General features: G+C 36.2%; 1 pseudogene; it reads right to left on the reverse strand.

Moving 5' to 3' along the window:
• Positions 1-13930: 13930 nt before the first annotated feature.
• LOC109675529 (pre-mRNA-splicing factor SYF2 pseudogene) lies at positions 13931-14971 on the reverse strand (annotated as a pseudogene).
• Positions 14972-15454: the final 483 nt, after the last annotated feature.

A 15454-nucleotide genomic window follows, 5' to 3' on the forward strand; every position in this document is an offset into this window, starting at 1 on the left:
ATACCTATTGCTGCCAACGTATACTGCTCTTTCCTGTACTAGCTTCAGAGTTTCGGGTCTGATATTAACGTCCTTAGTCCATTTTGAGTTGATACTAGTACAGGGTGACAGGCATGGATCTAGTTTCAGTTTTCTGTAGGCAGATAGCCACTTTTCCTAACAACATTTCTTGAACAGGCTGTCTTTTCTCCATCATATATTTTTTGCACCTTTGCCGAAGATTAGGTGAGTGTAGTTGTATGGATTCATATCCGGGTCCTCTATTTTGTTCCACTGGTCTTCATATCTGTTTCTATACTGTTTTTATTGCTATGGCTCTGTAGTATAGTTTGAAGTTGGGGATTGTGATATCTACAGCTTGCTCTTTTTGCTCGTTATTGCCTTGGCTATTCGTGGTCTTTTGTGTTTCCAAATGAACTTTAGGGTAGATTTTTTTTTTATCTCTGTGATCAATGTCATTGGGATTTTCATGGGATTCGCACTAAACATGTAGATTGCTTTTAGTAGTGTAGCCATTTTTACTATATTGATTATGCCAATCCATGGCCATGGGAAATCTTTCCACCCTCTGTAGTCTTCTTCCATCTCTTTCTTCAATGGTTTCTAGTTTTCCTTGTAGAGGTCATTTATATCCTTGGTTAAGTTTATTCCTATGTGTTTGATTGTTGTTGAGGTTATTGTAAATGGAATTGTTTTCCTATATTTTTTCTCAATCTGCTCATTTTTAGTGTATAGAAAGGCTACTGAATTTTGTAAGTTAATTTTGTATCCTGCTACTTTGCTGAAGCTGTTTATGGTGTCTAGGAGTTTTTGGGTGGAGATTTTCAGGTCCTTAAGGTATAAGATCATGTCATCTGTGAATAGGGATAGTTTGTTTATTTCTTTACCTCTTTGTATTCCTTTTATTTCTTCTTCTTGCCTTATTGCTCATTCCAGGACTATGTTGAATAGGGGAGAATGGGCACCCTTGTCTCATTCTTGACTTTAGAGGAAAAGGTTTCAGTTTTTCCCTATTAAGTATGATGTTGGCTATAGGTTTGTCATATATAGCCTTTATAATGTTGAAGTACGTTCCTCCTATTCCTAGTTTCTTCAGAGCTTTTATCATGAAATGGTGTTGAATCTTATTGAAGGCTTTTTTCTGTGTCTATTGAGATGATCAAGTGGTTTTTGTCTTTGCTTCTGTTAATGTGCTGTATTACATTTAGTGATTTGCATATGGTGAACCATCCCTGCATTCCTGGGATGAAGCCAACTTGGTCATGGTGAATGATTTTTCTGATATGTTGTTGAATTCAGTTTGTCATTACTTTATTGAGGATTTTTGCATCAATGTTCATTAAGGAGATTGGTCTGTAGTTCTCCTTTTTGGATGTGTCCTTGTCCAGTTTTGGGATGAGTGAAATACTGGCTTCATAGAATGAGTTAGGCAGTGTTCCTTCCTTTTCTACTTTATGGAAAAGTTTAAAGAGTGTTGGTATCAGTTCTTCTTTAAAGGTCTGGTAGAATTCAGTGGAGAATCCACTGAATGGGCTTTTCTTTTTTGGGAGACTCTTTATTGCTGCTTCAATTTCATTATGTGTTATAGATCTTCTTGGTTCAGTTTTGGATGCTTATAAGTATCTAGAAATTCGTCCATTTCTTGAAGTTTCCAGTTTATTGGAATATAGGTTCTCAAAGTAGTCCCTGATGATTCTCTGGATTTCCTTGGTGTTTGTTGTTATCTCCCACTTTCATTTCTGATTTTACTAATTTGGTTCTTTTCCTTCTTCATTTTAGTCAGATTTGCCAGGGGCTTGTCAACCTTGTTTATTTTTTCAAAGAACCAGCTTTTTTTTGTTTATTCTTCATATAGTTTTTTTCCTTTTGATCTCTGTTTCATTAATTTCCACCCTTATTTTTATTTTTTCTCTCCTTCTGCTTGATTTGGGTTTTGCTGACTTGTTTTTCTAGAACTTTGAGAAGTAGCATTAGGTTTTTTATTTGAGATCTTTCTGTGTTTTTAGAATATGTACTCTTGGTTAAAACTTTTCTCTTAGGACTGCCTTAGCTGTGTCCCACAGGTTCTGGTAGGTTATGTTTTCATTTTCATTAAATTCCAGGAACTTAAAAAAATTTTTTTTAAATTCTAGGAACTTTTTGATTTCCTCTCTTGTTTCTTCTGTGACCCACTGATTGTTGAGCAAGTGTTAGTCAATCTCCAATGGTTTGCATATTTTCTGCTGCTTTTGTTGTTGAGTTCTAATTGAATTGCATTGTGATCAGGTAGAATGCAGGGCATTATTACAATTTTTTTATATTTGCTGAGGCTTCCTTTGTGCCCTAAGATATGATCTATTTTGGAGAAAGTTCCATGGGCTGCTGAGAAGAATGTACATTGTGCAGATGTTGGATGAAATATTCTGTAGACATCACCTAGGTCCATTTGATCTATGGTGTGATTTAGTTCTAGGATTTGTTGATTTTTTTTTCTGGATGACCAATCTATTAGTGATAGGTGGGTATTAAATTCTCCCACTACTACTGTGTTGGAGTCTATATGTGTTTTAAAGTCCTTTAGTGTATGTTTGATGAAGTTGGGTGCACTGACATTAGGTGCAGATAGGTTGATAATTGTTATTTTCTTTTGATGTATTGCCCCTTTTATTAGTATGAAGTGACCTTCTTTGTCTCATTTGAATAATGTAAGTTTGAAGTCTACTTTGTCTGATACAAATATTGCTACTCCTATCTGTTTTCAGGGGCCATTAGCTTGGCACATCTTCTTCCAGACTTTTACTCTAAGCTAGTGTTTATTTCCGTCAATAAGGTGGGTCTCTTGTAAACAACAGATTGTCAGATCTTCCTTTTTAATTCAGTTTGCCAAATGGTGTCTTTTGATGGAGGAATTGAGTCCATTGACATTGAGTGTTAAAATTGATAGGTGTGTGGTGATTCCTGCCATGTACTTGTTTTTGTTGTTTAAGGATTTGAGTGTGTGTAGCCAAATCAATGCTACTCTCTGATTACTTGTCTTTTCTTCTTCTGCTGTTTAATACTTCCTGCCTTCTTAAGGGTTTGTTTGCTTTCATCATCCATGTGCAGAATTCCTTGTAGAATCTTCTGTAATAGTGGCTTGGTGGTAATATATTGTTTTATTTTCTGTTTATCATGGAAGACTTTTATTCCTCTGTCAATTTTGAATGATAGTTTTGCTGGGTAGAGTATCCTAGGGCTGAAATTATCTTCTTTCAGTGCTTGAAATACCTCACTCCATGCCATTCTTGCTTGTAAAGTTTCTGTTGAGATATCTTCTGTGATTTTGATGGGTTTACCTTTATAAGTTATTTAGTTTTTCTCTCTTTCATCCTTCAATATTCTTTCTCTGTGCTAGTTGTTTTAATGATAATATGCTGTAGAGAGGATCTATTTTGGTCAAGTCTGTTTGGTATCCTGGAGGCTTCCTGTACCTGAATAGGCAATTCTTTCTCGAGATTTGGGAAATATTCTGCTATTATTTCATTGCATATATTACATGTTCCTTTGGCTTGTATCTCTTCTCCTTCAATGCCCATGATTCTCAGGTATGGTCTTTTGATGGAGTTGCACTGAGTTCTTTCACAGCTCTTGAGTTGTTTGACTAAGAGTTCTTCTGTTTTTTCTTTAATATCTATTTTATCTTCAAGCTTTGAAATTCTACCTTCCACCTGTTTTAGTGGGCTGGAGTGGCCTTCCACTGTGTTTTTATTTGACTAAAGGGACTTTTTATTTCCAGGACTTTTGCTTGATCCTTTTTTCTGAGGTTTTCCATATCTTTGTTCAACTCCTCTTTCATATCTTATCTTGTCTTATTTATTACATATATCTTTTTTAGATAGTCTCCTTTGTTTCACTTTGGTGTTTGTTGAAGTCCTCTCTGAGTTTATTTAGTTGTTTCTGTGTATTCTCAAGTTTATTTGTGGTGTCTTGAAATTTCTTGAGTACATTCTGGTTAACTGTGCCTTGTAGCTTCTCCATGAATTTCTCAGTAATGTTTTCCATGATTTCCTCTTTGAGAGATTGTTTTTGTGGGCATCACTTAGCTCATTTATCATTGTTTTGTTGGGGTCAGGAACTGGGTATTAATTTTCTTCATTTTCCACTAAATCTTCTATTGAATTTTTTTTGAGGAGTATTGTTTCCTTGCCTTTTTCTTCTCCCCATTGTTCTAATTGGTGCTATGAAACTATGTTCTTGATTGTCTGGTTGGTGGTTTTAATTACCTGTTTTCGTTCCCTTGATTTAATTTTTGTGTTGTGATTGGCTTATTTAGCTAGGTTGATGTGCTATTTCTGTCCCTGGCCTGGAGGTGTAAATTAGCAATAACAAATTCACAGGCTCAATGCCAGACCAGTTGTTTTTATATTGTATAGAAAACCTCTTGGTGATAATATCTATAAACAATGGAAGTTAGGGTGTTAAGGGTTGTTTGGCTAGAGGTAGAAACTTGGATAATCGGTAAAGGTGGTGCTAAAAGAGGTGGGCATAAAGGAGAGATGGGAGGGTGGGGGAAGATGTATGGGGCTGCTGAGTTTTGTGGCCCTAGTGTGTGATAGGGGGTAGTGCAGTTGTTGTAGTGGAGCGTGCTTGTGTCAGGGATTGCAGGGGGCTGGGATGTGTACAGTTGGTACAGTAGGCTGTTGGGTCTGCAGATTTACACAGGCAGCTTTGAAACTGGCTGGCAGGGAGAAATGGCATGCTGCTTTTCTCAAGGCAGACATTTACTGGGACTGGGTTCAGTTCAGTGGGGCATAGGTAGCTTTCCACAGGTTAGGGGTCCAGGATGTCACAGGGTTTTGATTCTATTTCTTGTACACATTTCATTGTGAGTGCTTATGTTGAAATTTACTTGATACTAAAGCAGAAGTCCAAGGATATTCTACCAACTTATGCTTTTGCTATCAATGTGTCAGATGTTCTATATACTTTTCAATACTTTTTACTATCATACTTATAACTTTATCTTGTATATGTGCATATTATGGTTTTATTTTTCTTGGTGTCTAATGATACTTAATAAATTTTAATATGTTTACTGACCACTAGCAGACTCTTCTGCTGAAGACCTGTTAAAGTCCTTTGCCCCTTTAAACTGAATTGCCATCTTTTACTTTGATTTGCAAGTGTTCCTTATATGTTTTCTTTATATATACTCCTTTGTTGTGGACATGTATAGGGAGCACTTTATACTCCCTATACATAGGGACTATGTATATTTTTGCACTTTGTAATGCCTTTTGAAGAAATAGATTTTTACTTTTGATGATGTCCAAAAATTATGAAGATCTTTCTAATTTTTCTAGAAGCTCTGTACATTCAGATTCAATGTATGAATCAACTTCAATCACTCATTTGATTATGATATGAGGTAGGAATCAAGGTTCATTTTTAAAGATAGATATCTAATCCCACATAGCTTATTAAAAAGACCAAACTTTCCACAATACATTGCAGAAGACTCTTTGGAAGTAAATAATTTAACTCTGTATACAAGGCTTTGTTTCTGAACCATAGTCCATTCCATTGGTCTATTTTTCTCCATTCTGTGTATTCATTTATCCTCTTTAAAAAAACCAAACTGTTGTAATTACTGTAGAATCATAGTAACTATTGGTATAATATAATTCTTCCCACAATGCTAATTTTAAGGTAATCGTAACTAATTGTATCATTTATTCCCATATATAATTTAGAATTAGCTTGTTAATTTACTTTTATAATTGTTAGCATATTAATTATACAAATCAATGGGTTTTCTGTGACATTTCAATACATGCATGTATCATGCCTGAATTATGTCCAGCCTCCATTCTACTCTGTCTAAGCTTTCCCTATCATTCTCTATCTCTGGTCCTCTTTCACTTCTCCGATAGTCCCTCTTCTACTTTCAGGTCACCTTCTTTGTTTATACGTAGGGGAGAACACATGTGATACTTGTCTTTCTGTGTCTGGCTTATTTTGATTAACATGCTGTCCACCAGTTTAATATATTTTCTTGCAAATGACATAATTTCATTCTTTTTTATGGCTGAATACTACTCGATTGCATATATACATCTATATATATCTCTATATATCTATATATATCTCACTTTATCCTTTCATTTGTTGCTGGGTACCTATGCTAATTCCATATCTTGACTAATGTGAGTAGTACCACAACAAACATGGAGCAAACATGATCTATTTTAATTTTATTTTTATATGGGGTGAGAGAAAGGAGTCTAGTTTCAGTCTTCTAAATGTGGATGTCCAGTTTTCCCAGACTCATTTGTTGGAAGAGGCTGTCTTTTCTCCAACATGTTTTTTTGGCATCTTTATCAAGAATTAGTTGACCGTAGATGTGTGAGTACACTTCTGGGCCCTCTGTTCTATTCCATTTGTCCATGTGTCTGTTTTTGTGTCAGTACTATGCTGTATTTGTTACTATGGCTCTGTAGTATATTTTGAAACTGGGTAATATGATGCCTCTAGCATTGCTGTTTTTGAAGATTGATTTGGCTCTTCAAGATCTTTTGTGTTTCTACATGAATTTTAAGATTTTTTTCTAGTTCTGTGAAGAGTGCATTAGCATATTGATAGAGGATTGCATTGAATCTGTTGATTGCTTTAGGTAGTATGGGCATTTAAGCAATATTTTCTCACAATACATGAACACGTGAGGTATTTATATTGTATAGCATCTTCAATTTCTTTCTTTAGTGTTTTGCAATTTTCATTGTAGAGGACTTTCACCTACTTGGTTAGGTTTATTCCTAGGGATTTTAAAATGATATTGTGAATGGGGTTGCTTTTCTATTTTCTTTCTCAGTAAGTTCATCATTGGTGTATAGGAAATCTACTGATTTTTTGGATGTTAGTTTTATATCCTGCTACTGTGCTTAACTCATTTATCAGACAAAAGAGTCTCTTGACTGTGTTTGTCTGGTTTTTCAGGTATAGAATCATGTCATCTGCACACGAGAATAATTTAGCTTTCTCCTTTCCTATTTGTACCCCCTTTATTTCTTTCTATTGTCAACTGCTAAGGCTAAAATTTCAAGTACTATATTGAATGAGAATAGTAAGAAGGACACTTGTCTCATTCCTTATTTTAGCAGAAATGTCAGGTTTTCTCACCATTCAATGTGATGTTGGCTATGGGTTATACATTTACATTGTTGAGGTATGTTGCTTCTGTACCTAATTTACTCAGGTATTTTATCACAAAGATGTTGAATTTTAAGCTAGACTTTTTTTGCATCTATTGAGATAATTATGTGATTTAGAAATGCAAAAGGGGAGATAACAACAAATACCATGGAAGTCCAGGAAATCATCAGAAACTACTTTGAGAACCTATAGTCAAATAAATTTGAAAATCTTGAAGAAATGGACAAATTTCTAGATACTGTTAACCATCCAAAATTGAACCAAGAGGATATTAACCACCTAAATATATCTATAATACAAAATGAAATTGAAGCAGCAAAAAAGAGTCTCACAAAAAAGAAAAGTCCAGGACCTGATATATTCTCTGCTGAATTCTAGCAGACCTTTAAAGACGAACTAACACCAACTCTCCTTAAACTTTTTCATGAAATAGAAAGGGAAGGAATACTGCCTAACTCATTCTATGAAGGCAGTATTACACTCATCCCAAAACTAGACAAAGACACATCCAAAATGGAGAACTATAAGCAAATCTCCTCAATGAACATTGATCCAAAACTCCTTAATAAAATAATGGCAAACCGAATCCAATAGCATATCAGAAAGATCATTCACCATGACCAAGTCAGCTTCATCCCAGAGATGCAGGGGTGGTTCAATATATGTAAATCTATAAGTGTAATATAGCACATTAATAGAAGCAAAAACAAAAACCACTCAATCATCTCAAAAGATGCAAAAAAGGCCTTTGATAAGATTCACACTGCTTCATGATAAAAGCTCTAAGAAAACTAGGAATAGAAGGAATGTACTTCAACATTATAAAGGCTATATATGACAAACCTATAGTCAACATCATACTTAATGAAGAAAAACTGAAACCATTTCCCCTAAAATCAGGAATGAGACGAGGGTGCCCACTATTCCAACTCCTATTCAAAATAGTCCTGGAATCCGTAGCCAGAGCAGTAAGGCAAGAGGAAGAAATAAAAGGAATACAAATAAGTAAAGAAACTGTCAAAATATCCCTATTTGCAGATGACATGATCTTATACCTAAAAGACCCAAAAAACTCTACCCAAAAACTCCTAGACACTATAAACAACTTCAGCAATGTGGCAGGATACAAAATCAACTTACAAAAATCATTAGCTTTTCGATACACCAATAACGAACAAACTGAGAAAGAATGTATGGAAACAATTCCATTTACAATAGCCTCAAAAAAATCAAATACCTCTGAGTAAACTTAACGAAGGATGTGAATGATCTCTACAAGGTGAACTACAAACCCTGAAGGAAGAGACCGAGGAAGACTACAGAAAGTGGAAAGATCTCCCATGCTCATAGATTGGTAGAATTGACATAGTAAAAATGGCTATATTACTGAAAATAATCTACGTGTTTAATGCAATTCCCATCAAAATCCCAATGACTTTAATCACAGAGATTGAAAAATCTACCCTAAAGTTCATTTGGAAACACAAGAGACCACGAATAGCCACGATAATATTCAGCAAAATGAGCAATGCTGGAGGTATCACAATACCCAACTTCAAACTATATTACACAGCAATAGCAATAAAAACAGAATGGTACTGGCACAAAAACAGATAAGTAGACCAGTGGACCAGAATAGAGGACCTGGATGTGAATCCACACAACTATGCCCAACTTATTTTTGACAAAGTTGCCAAAAACATGCCATGGAAAAATAGACAGACTCTTCAACCAATGTTGCTGGGAAAAGTGGTTATCTGCCTGCAGAAAACTGAAACTAGATCCATGTTAATCACCCTGTAGTAGTATCAACTCAAAATGGATCAAGGACCTTAATATCAGACCCCAAACTCTGAAGCTAGTTCAGAAAAGAGCAGGGAATACTCTGGAAGCAGTAAGCATAGGCAAGGACTTCTTCAATAGAACCCCAGCAGCTCAGCAACTAAGAGAAAGGATGAGCAAATGGGACTACATGAAATTAAAAAGCTTCTGCTTTCAACAAAAGAAATGGTCTATAAACTGAAGAGACCACCCACAGAGTGGGAGAAAATATTTTCTAGCTATACATCAGACAGAGGACTGATAACCAGAATATACATGGAGCTCAAAAAACAAAACACCGCCCCCAAATCGATGAAGCAATAAAGAAATGGGCAACTGAATCAAACAGAAATTTTTCTTTTTTTATTGTTTTATTATTCATATGCGCATACAACGCTTGGGTCATTTCTCCCCCCTGCCCCCACCCCCTCCCTTACCACCCACTCCGCCCCCTCCCTCTCTCCCCCACTCCCTCAATACCCGGCAGAAACTATTTTGCCCTTATCTCTTATTTTCTTGAAGAGAGAGTATAAGCAATAATAGGAAGGAACAAGGGTTTTTGCTAGTTGAGATAAGGATAGCTATACAGGGAGTTGACTCACATTGATTTCCTGTGCATGTGTGTTACCGTCTAGGTTAATTCTTTTGATCTAACCTTTTCTCTAGTTCCTGGTCCCCTTTTCCCATTGGCCTCAGTTGCTTTTAAGGTATCTGCTTTAGTTTCTCTGCTTTAAGGGCAGCAAATGTTAGTTAATTTTTTAGGTTTCTTACCTATCCTCACCCCTCCCTTGTGTGCTCCCGTTTTTATCATATGCTCAAAGTCCAATCCCCTTGTTGTGTTTGCCGTTGATCTAATGTCCACATATGAGTGAGAACATACGATTTTTGGTCTTCTGGGCCAGGCTAACCTCACTCAGAATGATGTTCTCCAATTCCATCCATTTACCAGCGAATGATAACATTTCGTTCTTCTTCATGGCTGCATCTCAATAGATGCAAAAAAAGCCTTTGATAAGATTCAACACCATTTCATGATAAAAGCTCTAAGAAAACTAGGAATAGAAGGAAAGTACCTCAACTTTATAAAAGCTATATGTGACAAACCTACAGCCAGCATTATACTTAATGGAGAAAAACTGAAACCATACCCTCTAAAATCAGGAACCAAACAGAAATTTTTCAAAGGAAGAAATCCAAATGGCCAAAAAACACATGAAAAAATGCTCACCATCTCTGGCCATAAAGGAAATGCAAAACAAAACCACACTAAGATTCCACCTCACCCCTGTTAGAATAGCTATCAGCAAAAACACCACCAACAACAAATGTTGGTGAGGATGTGGAGGAAAAGGAACCTTCGTACACTGCTGGTGGGAATAATAGCTAGTACAACCACTCTGGAAAAAAATTTGGAGGCTTCTTAAAAATCTAAACATAGATCTACCATATGATCCAGCAATCCCACTCCTGGGGATATACCCAAAGGAATGTGACTCAGGTTACTCCAGAGGCACCTGCACACCCATGTTTATTGCAGTGCTATTCACAATAGCCAAGTTATGGAAACAGCCAAGATGCCCCACTACCAACGAATGGATTAAGAAAATGTGATATTTACGCACAATGGAATTTTACTGAGCCATGAACAATGAAATCTTTCATTCGCAAGTAAATGGATAGAACTGGAAAACATCATCTTATGTGAAGTTAGCCAGGTTCAGAAGGCCAAAAATCGTATGTTCTCTCTCATATATGAACTTTAGGCCTAAAACAAATACAGTAATATTATTGGACATAGGTCACACAGTAAGGGGAGAATACATACATGAGGAATTGGGAAAGGTAGGAAATCCAAAACTTGAAAGTGTTTGATGTGTCTACTGTAGTGGAGCTAATATAGTAACCTTAAAATGACAGAGGTCACTATGGGAAGGTGACCAGGAAGTAATGAAGAGGTCTGGTAGAGGTGAACCAACTCAGGTTCATGTGCATGGAAGCAATGCAAGGAATCTCTCTGTATAGCTATCCTTATCTCAAACTAGGAAAATGCTATGTCTTCCTCACTCTTGTTTATGTCTCCTCTTCAACAAAATTGGAGAAAAGGGCAGAGCAAGTTCTGTCTGGAAGCAAGGGGCATGTGGGGCGATGCAGGGGGTGGGGGAGGGAGCAGGGGGCACGGGGGAGAATGGCCCAAACAGTGTATGCACATATGAATAAATGAATAAAAAAGTTTGTGAAACCTCATCTTAATTTTTAAAAAGTTGGATGTAGTTGTACCCACCTGTCATCCTAGCAAGGCAGAAAGCTTAAAATAGGAGCATTGCTCTCCAGACTGGCCTGGGCAAAAAAGCAAGACCCTCTCTCCAAAATAACCAGAACAAAAAGTGCTGGCAGAGTGACTCAAGTAGTAGAGTGCCAGCCTCAAACCCCCTGAGTTCAAACCCCACTAGTGCAAAAAAATTACTTTTTTTACTTCTTTGTATGTTCTGGATGAGAATCCATTGTTAGATTAATAGCAAAGATTTTCTCACATTCTGTAGACTATCTCTTCAGACTATTGTCTCCTCTGGTGTGCAGAAGATTTGTGATTTTATCAGTTTGTTAATTCTTGCTATTATTTCTGCGGTAATGGAGTCCTATTCAGAAAGTCATTGCCTATGTCTCTCTTGAAGTGTTTCCCCTATATTTCCTCCAGTTTCAAGTATTGCACTAGAGCCTTGATTCGTTTAAAATTGAATTTTGTACAGGATGAGAGATAGGGATCTAGTTTCAGTCTTCTACATGTGGATATGCAGTTTTCTCAGCACTATTCCTTAGAGGCTGTTTTTTCCCCAATGTATATTTTTGTCACCTTGTTGAAAACTTGATGCTTCTAGCTTTGTGAGTGTATTTCTGGGTCATCTGTTTTATTCTATTGGTTTATGTGTCTATTTTTGTACCAGTGCCAGGATCTTTTGTTACTATGGCTTTATGGTGTAGTTTGAAGTCAATTATTTGATAAGGTATTGTGATACTTCCAACATTGTTCTTTTTGTTCAGGATTGGTTTAACTATTTGAGGTCTGTTTCCATGTGAATTTTAGGACTGGTTTTTTCTAATAAAGTGAACTATGTCATTAGACATTTGATGGGGATTGCATTGAATGTGTGCTTTCAGTAATGTAGTCATTTTTCAATATTAGTTCTGTTGATCCATGAAGGTGGAAGGTTTTTCTATCTTCTAGTGTCATTTTTAATTCCTTTCTTTAGGGCTTTGTAATTTTCATTGCATATGTCTTCAACATCTTTGGTTAAGTTTTTGTGTATGTATTTCTTGAGGCTATTGTCAGTGGGATTGTTTTCCTGACTTCTTTTTCAGCAAGTTCATTATTTATATATAAAAAATGTATACACAAATAAAGTTGGGTTATGCTGACTTCATAAAATTGGTTTGGAAATGTTGCTTCAATTTGCATTTTCTGGAATAGTTTGAGGAGCACGTGTGGTAGAATTCAGCAATGAATTCTTTTTTGTAAGGTTTTAAAAATTATTATTAGTGTTTCAATCTTATTGCTCATTATTAGTCTGCTTAAGTTATTTGTATCTTCTTGATTCAGTTTTAGTAGGTCATATATATCTATTAATGTATCCATTTATTTTTGTTAAATTTATTTTTCTATTAGCATACATTAATGATACAAGGGGATTTCATTGTGATAATTCCATATGTGCCTACAGTGTAACTTCAATTAGCTCACCTCCTCCTTCATATTTCCATTTCCTCTCCTTTCTCTTCCCTTTGTCAAACAGTATTTGGTGGGTTTCATTATGCTGTCTTCATATGTATTATGTAGGATACTTTGACCCTCTTCACCCCTTAGTGTCCTTTCCTTCCTCCTCTCTCCCACTGCTCCCTTCCCAGATGGCCCCCCATTTACATTCTTTTGTTCTTCTTCTCCTCCTCCTCCTTCTTACTTCTTCTCCTTCTCCTTATCATCACCATCATCACCATCATCACCATCATCATCATCATCATTATCATTATAGATCTAGGTTCCACAAATAAATTTATCCATTTCTTCCAGATTTTCCAAGTAATTGGAGTATAAGTTTTCAAAATATTCTCTAATGATCTTCTGGATTTTAGTGGTATCTGTTGTAATGTCACTTTGTTAATTTGAGTCTTCCCTTACATTCGTTTAGTTAGTTCAGCTAAGGATTTGTCAATATTGCTTATTGTTTCAAAGAATCAACTGTTTCATTGATCTTTGTATTATTGTTTTAGTTTCCATTTTTAAAATTTAATTTCTAATCTTTATTTCTTTCCTTCTCCTAATTTTGAGTTTGAGTTGTTCTTGCTTTTTCAAGAGATTGACTTGCATCATTAGGTTATTTGAGATCCCTCTGATTTTTTTCTATTCCAAAGCATTTTATTTGTCTTTACAAAGGGAACTGTACATGGTCAATATTCATAGAGGAAGTTATGTGACTCCCTGGATGTGGTCACATTCAGCCCTGCCAGACACAGCTGCAGAAGCTACTGCCATCATCACTGTCCTCAGTTTCAAGTCCTCAATCTCCAATGGTTTCACAGCTCATCTGTGGAGTCTGTTAAATTCCTAACAAGATTTAAAGCACAAGTGACTGCATTTGTGTATATGCCGGCAATCTTAAGCCCAAAATGCTTCAAAGACTAAAGTTACGCACTTTAAAAATACATAGAAAAATAATATAATCAGAATGTATGCAAGGTAGATTTTTACAAAACTACTTCACTACAAGAAATACATCTTATATCCATGCACAAAAATGTGGAAATATACATGGTCGTGCATGATTTTCAAGGAAAGACATTTATTTAGAAATGCTGGCTAGGAAGGCATGGACTAAATTCTGCTTTATTGATACAATTTAAGAGAACTTCAATTTGCTAGCAGAATTTTCTCTCCATTCTCACGCTTCTACCTACAGTTCCTGAAAAGATTACCAGCTGTTCCTCTTTCCAAATTCTGTTTAATTTCCACTGTGTACTTCCCATAGAATCTTTCCACTTTCTTTTTTTTTCTTTTTTTTTGTTCATTTATTCATATGTGCATACATTGTTTGGGTCATTTCTCCACCCTGCCCCCCTCCCCTCCTCAGTTTCAGGCAGGTCCCATTCTGCCCTTGTGACTGATTTTGTTGAAGAAAAGACATAAGCATAACAAGAAAGACAAAGCGTTTTTGCTAGTTGACTTAAGGATAGCTATACAGAGAGATTCCTACTATTGCTGTCATGTACCCATGTGTTACAACCCATGTTGATTCAACTCTAACTGATCTTTACATTGGTTCCTGATCCCCTGCTAGTGATAACCTGAACTTGGTATTCTTTTCATTAATGTAGTCAGTATCTGCATCATCATTATAAGGAAGTCTTCGGTTGTATTTGTCTCGTTTTTCAATTTGTTTTTTCGAGATCTATGACCTTTGTATCAATTTCCTCTGTGGAAGGCACATGTGTCTCATGAAGAAGACCATTGGATGTTGGGAAAAACTCTTCTCCATTTATTTCTCTCAGTCGCTCATATGTTTTCATGTCAGGTTTGATCTGCTTGGCCAATCGATGATACTGGCGTAACTGGGCAGCAGCATAATCTGAGAGTCCCAGGTTAGAACTCTTCCTCTCCCATCTTTCTGTGTCTTCTGCACTGCTCCCCAGCAACTTTGCTTCCTCACAGTCTTCCCTTCTTGCTGCACATTCCTTTTTCTTTTATTCTGTTTGTAGTTCCCATCCCAAACGAGCTCTTTTGGCTTCCCAATTTGCACGTAACTTAAGTCTTTTTTCTTCTTGCACGACTTGCTGGTTATTTAATTTATGAGCTTCATTCCACTTCAGGTGCAACTCCCGGAATTTGCACAGTCTCTTCGTGCTTCAAGGCAGCCAGCTCCTGGGGCACCGTGAGCGGCTTCTCCTCCACACCGTCCATTGGCACCTCCTCGACTTCAAACGCAGCCGCCATTACAGCCTTATTTCTACTTCTGGCAATGTAGAGCACTTCTGTCCTGCTTTTTTTTTAAATTTAGTTACTCACTGCTGTAAAATTGTCTTTAAAACTTCCTCTCTGTGTTCTCACTTCCACTTTAGGAAAGTTTTAATTCTGCCTGATTTCTTTAATGACCCACTGATATTTCAAATGTGTATTGTTCACCCTCTATCTATTTGTATATTTTCTGTACTTTCTCTTGATGCTGATTTATAGTTTTATTCCATTGTGGTCTGATAAAATGCACAAAGTTATTTCAATCTTCTTTTATTTGTTAAGACTTAGCTACTATATGTACTAAAATATTATCTATTTTGGAGAAATAGATCTGCTGAGAAAAATGTGTGTGCTGTGGCTGCTGAGGAGGGAATATTCTATAGATGTTTGTTAAGTCCATTCAGTTGATAGTGTCATTTATTTCTGAAATTTCTTTGCTGATTTTTTGTGAGGATGACTTAT

Source organism: Castor canadensis, chromosome X (assembly GCF_047511655.1).
Source record: "Castor canadensis chromosome X, mCasCan1.hap1v2, whole genome shotgun sequence".
NCBI classification, from domain to species: Eukaryota; Metazoa; Chordata; class Mammalia; order Rodentia; family Castoridae; genus Castor; species Castor canadensis.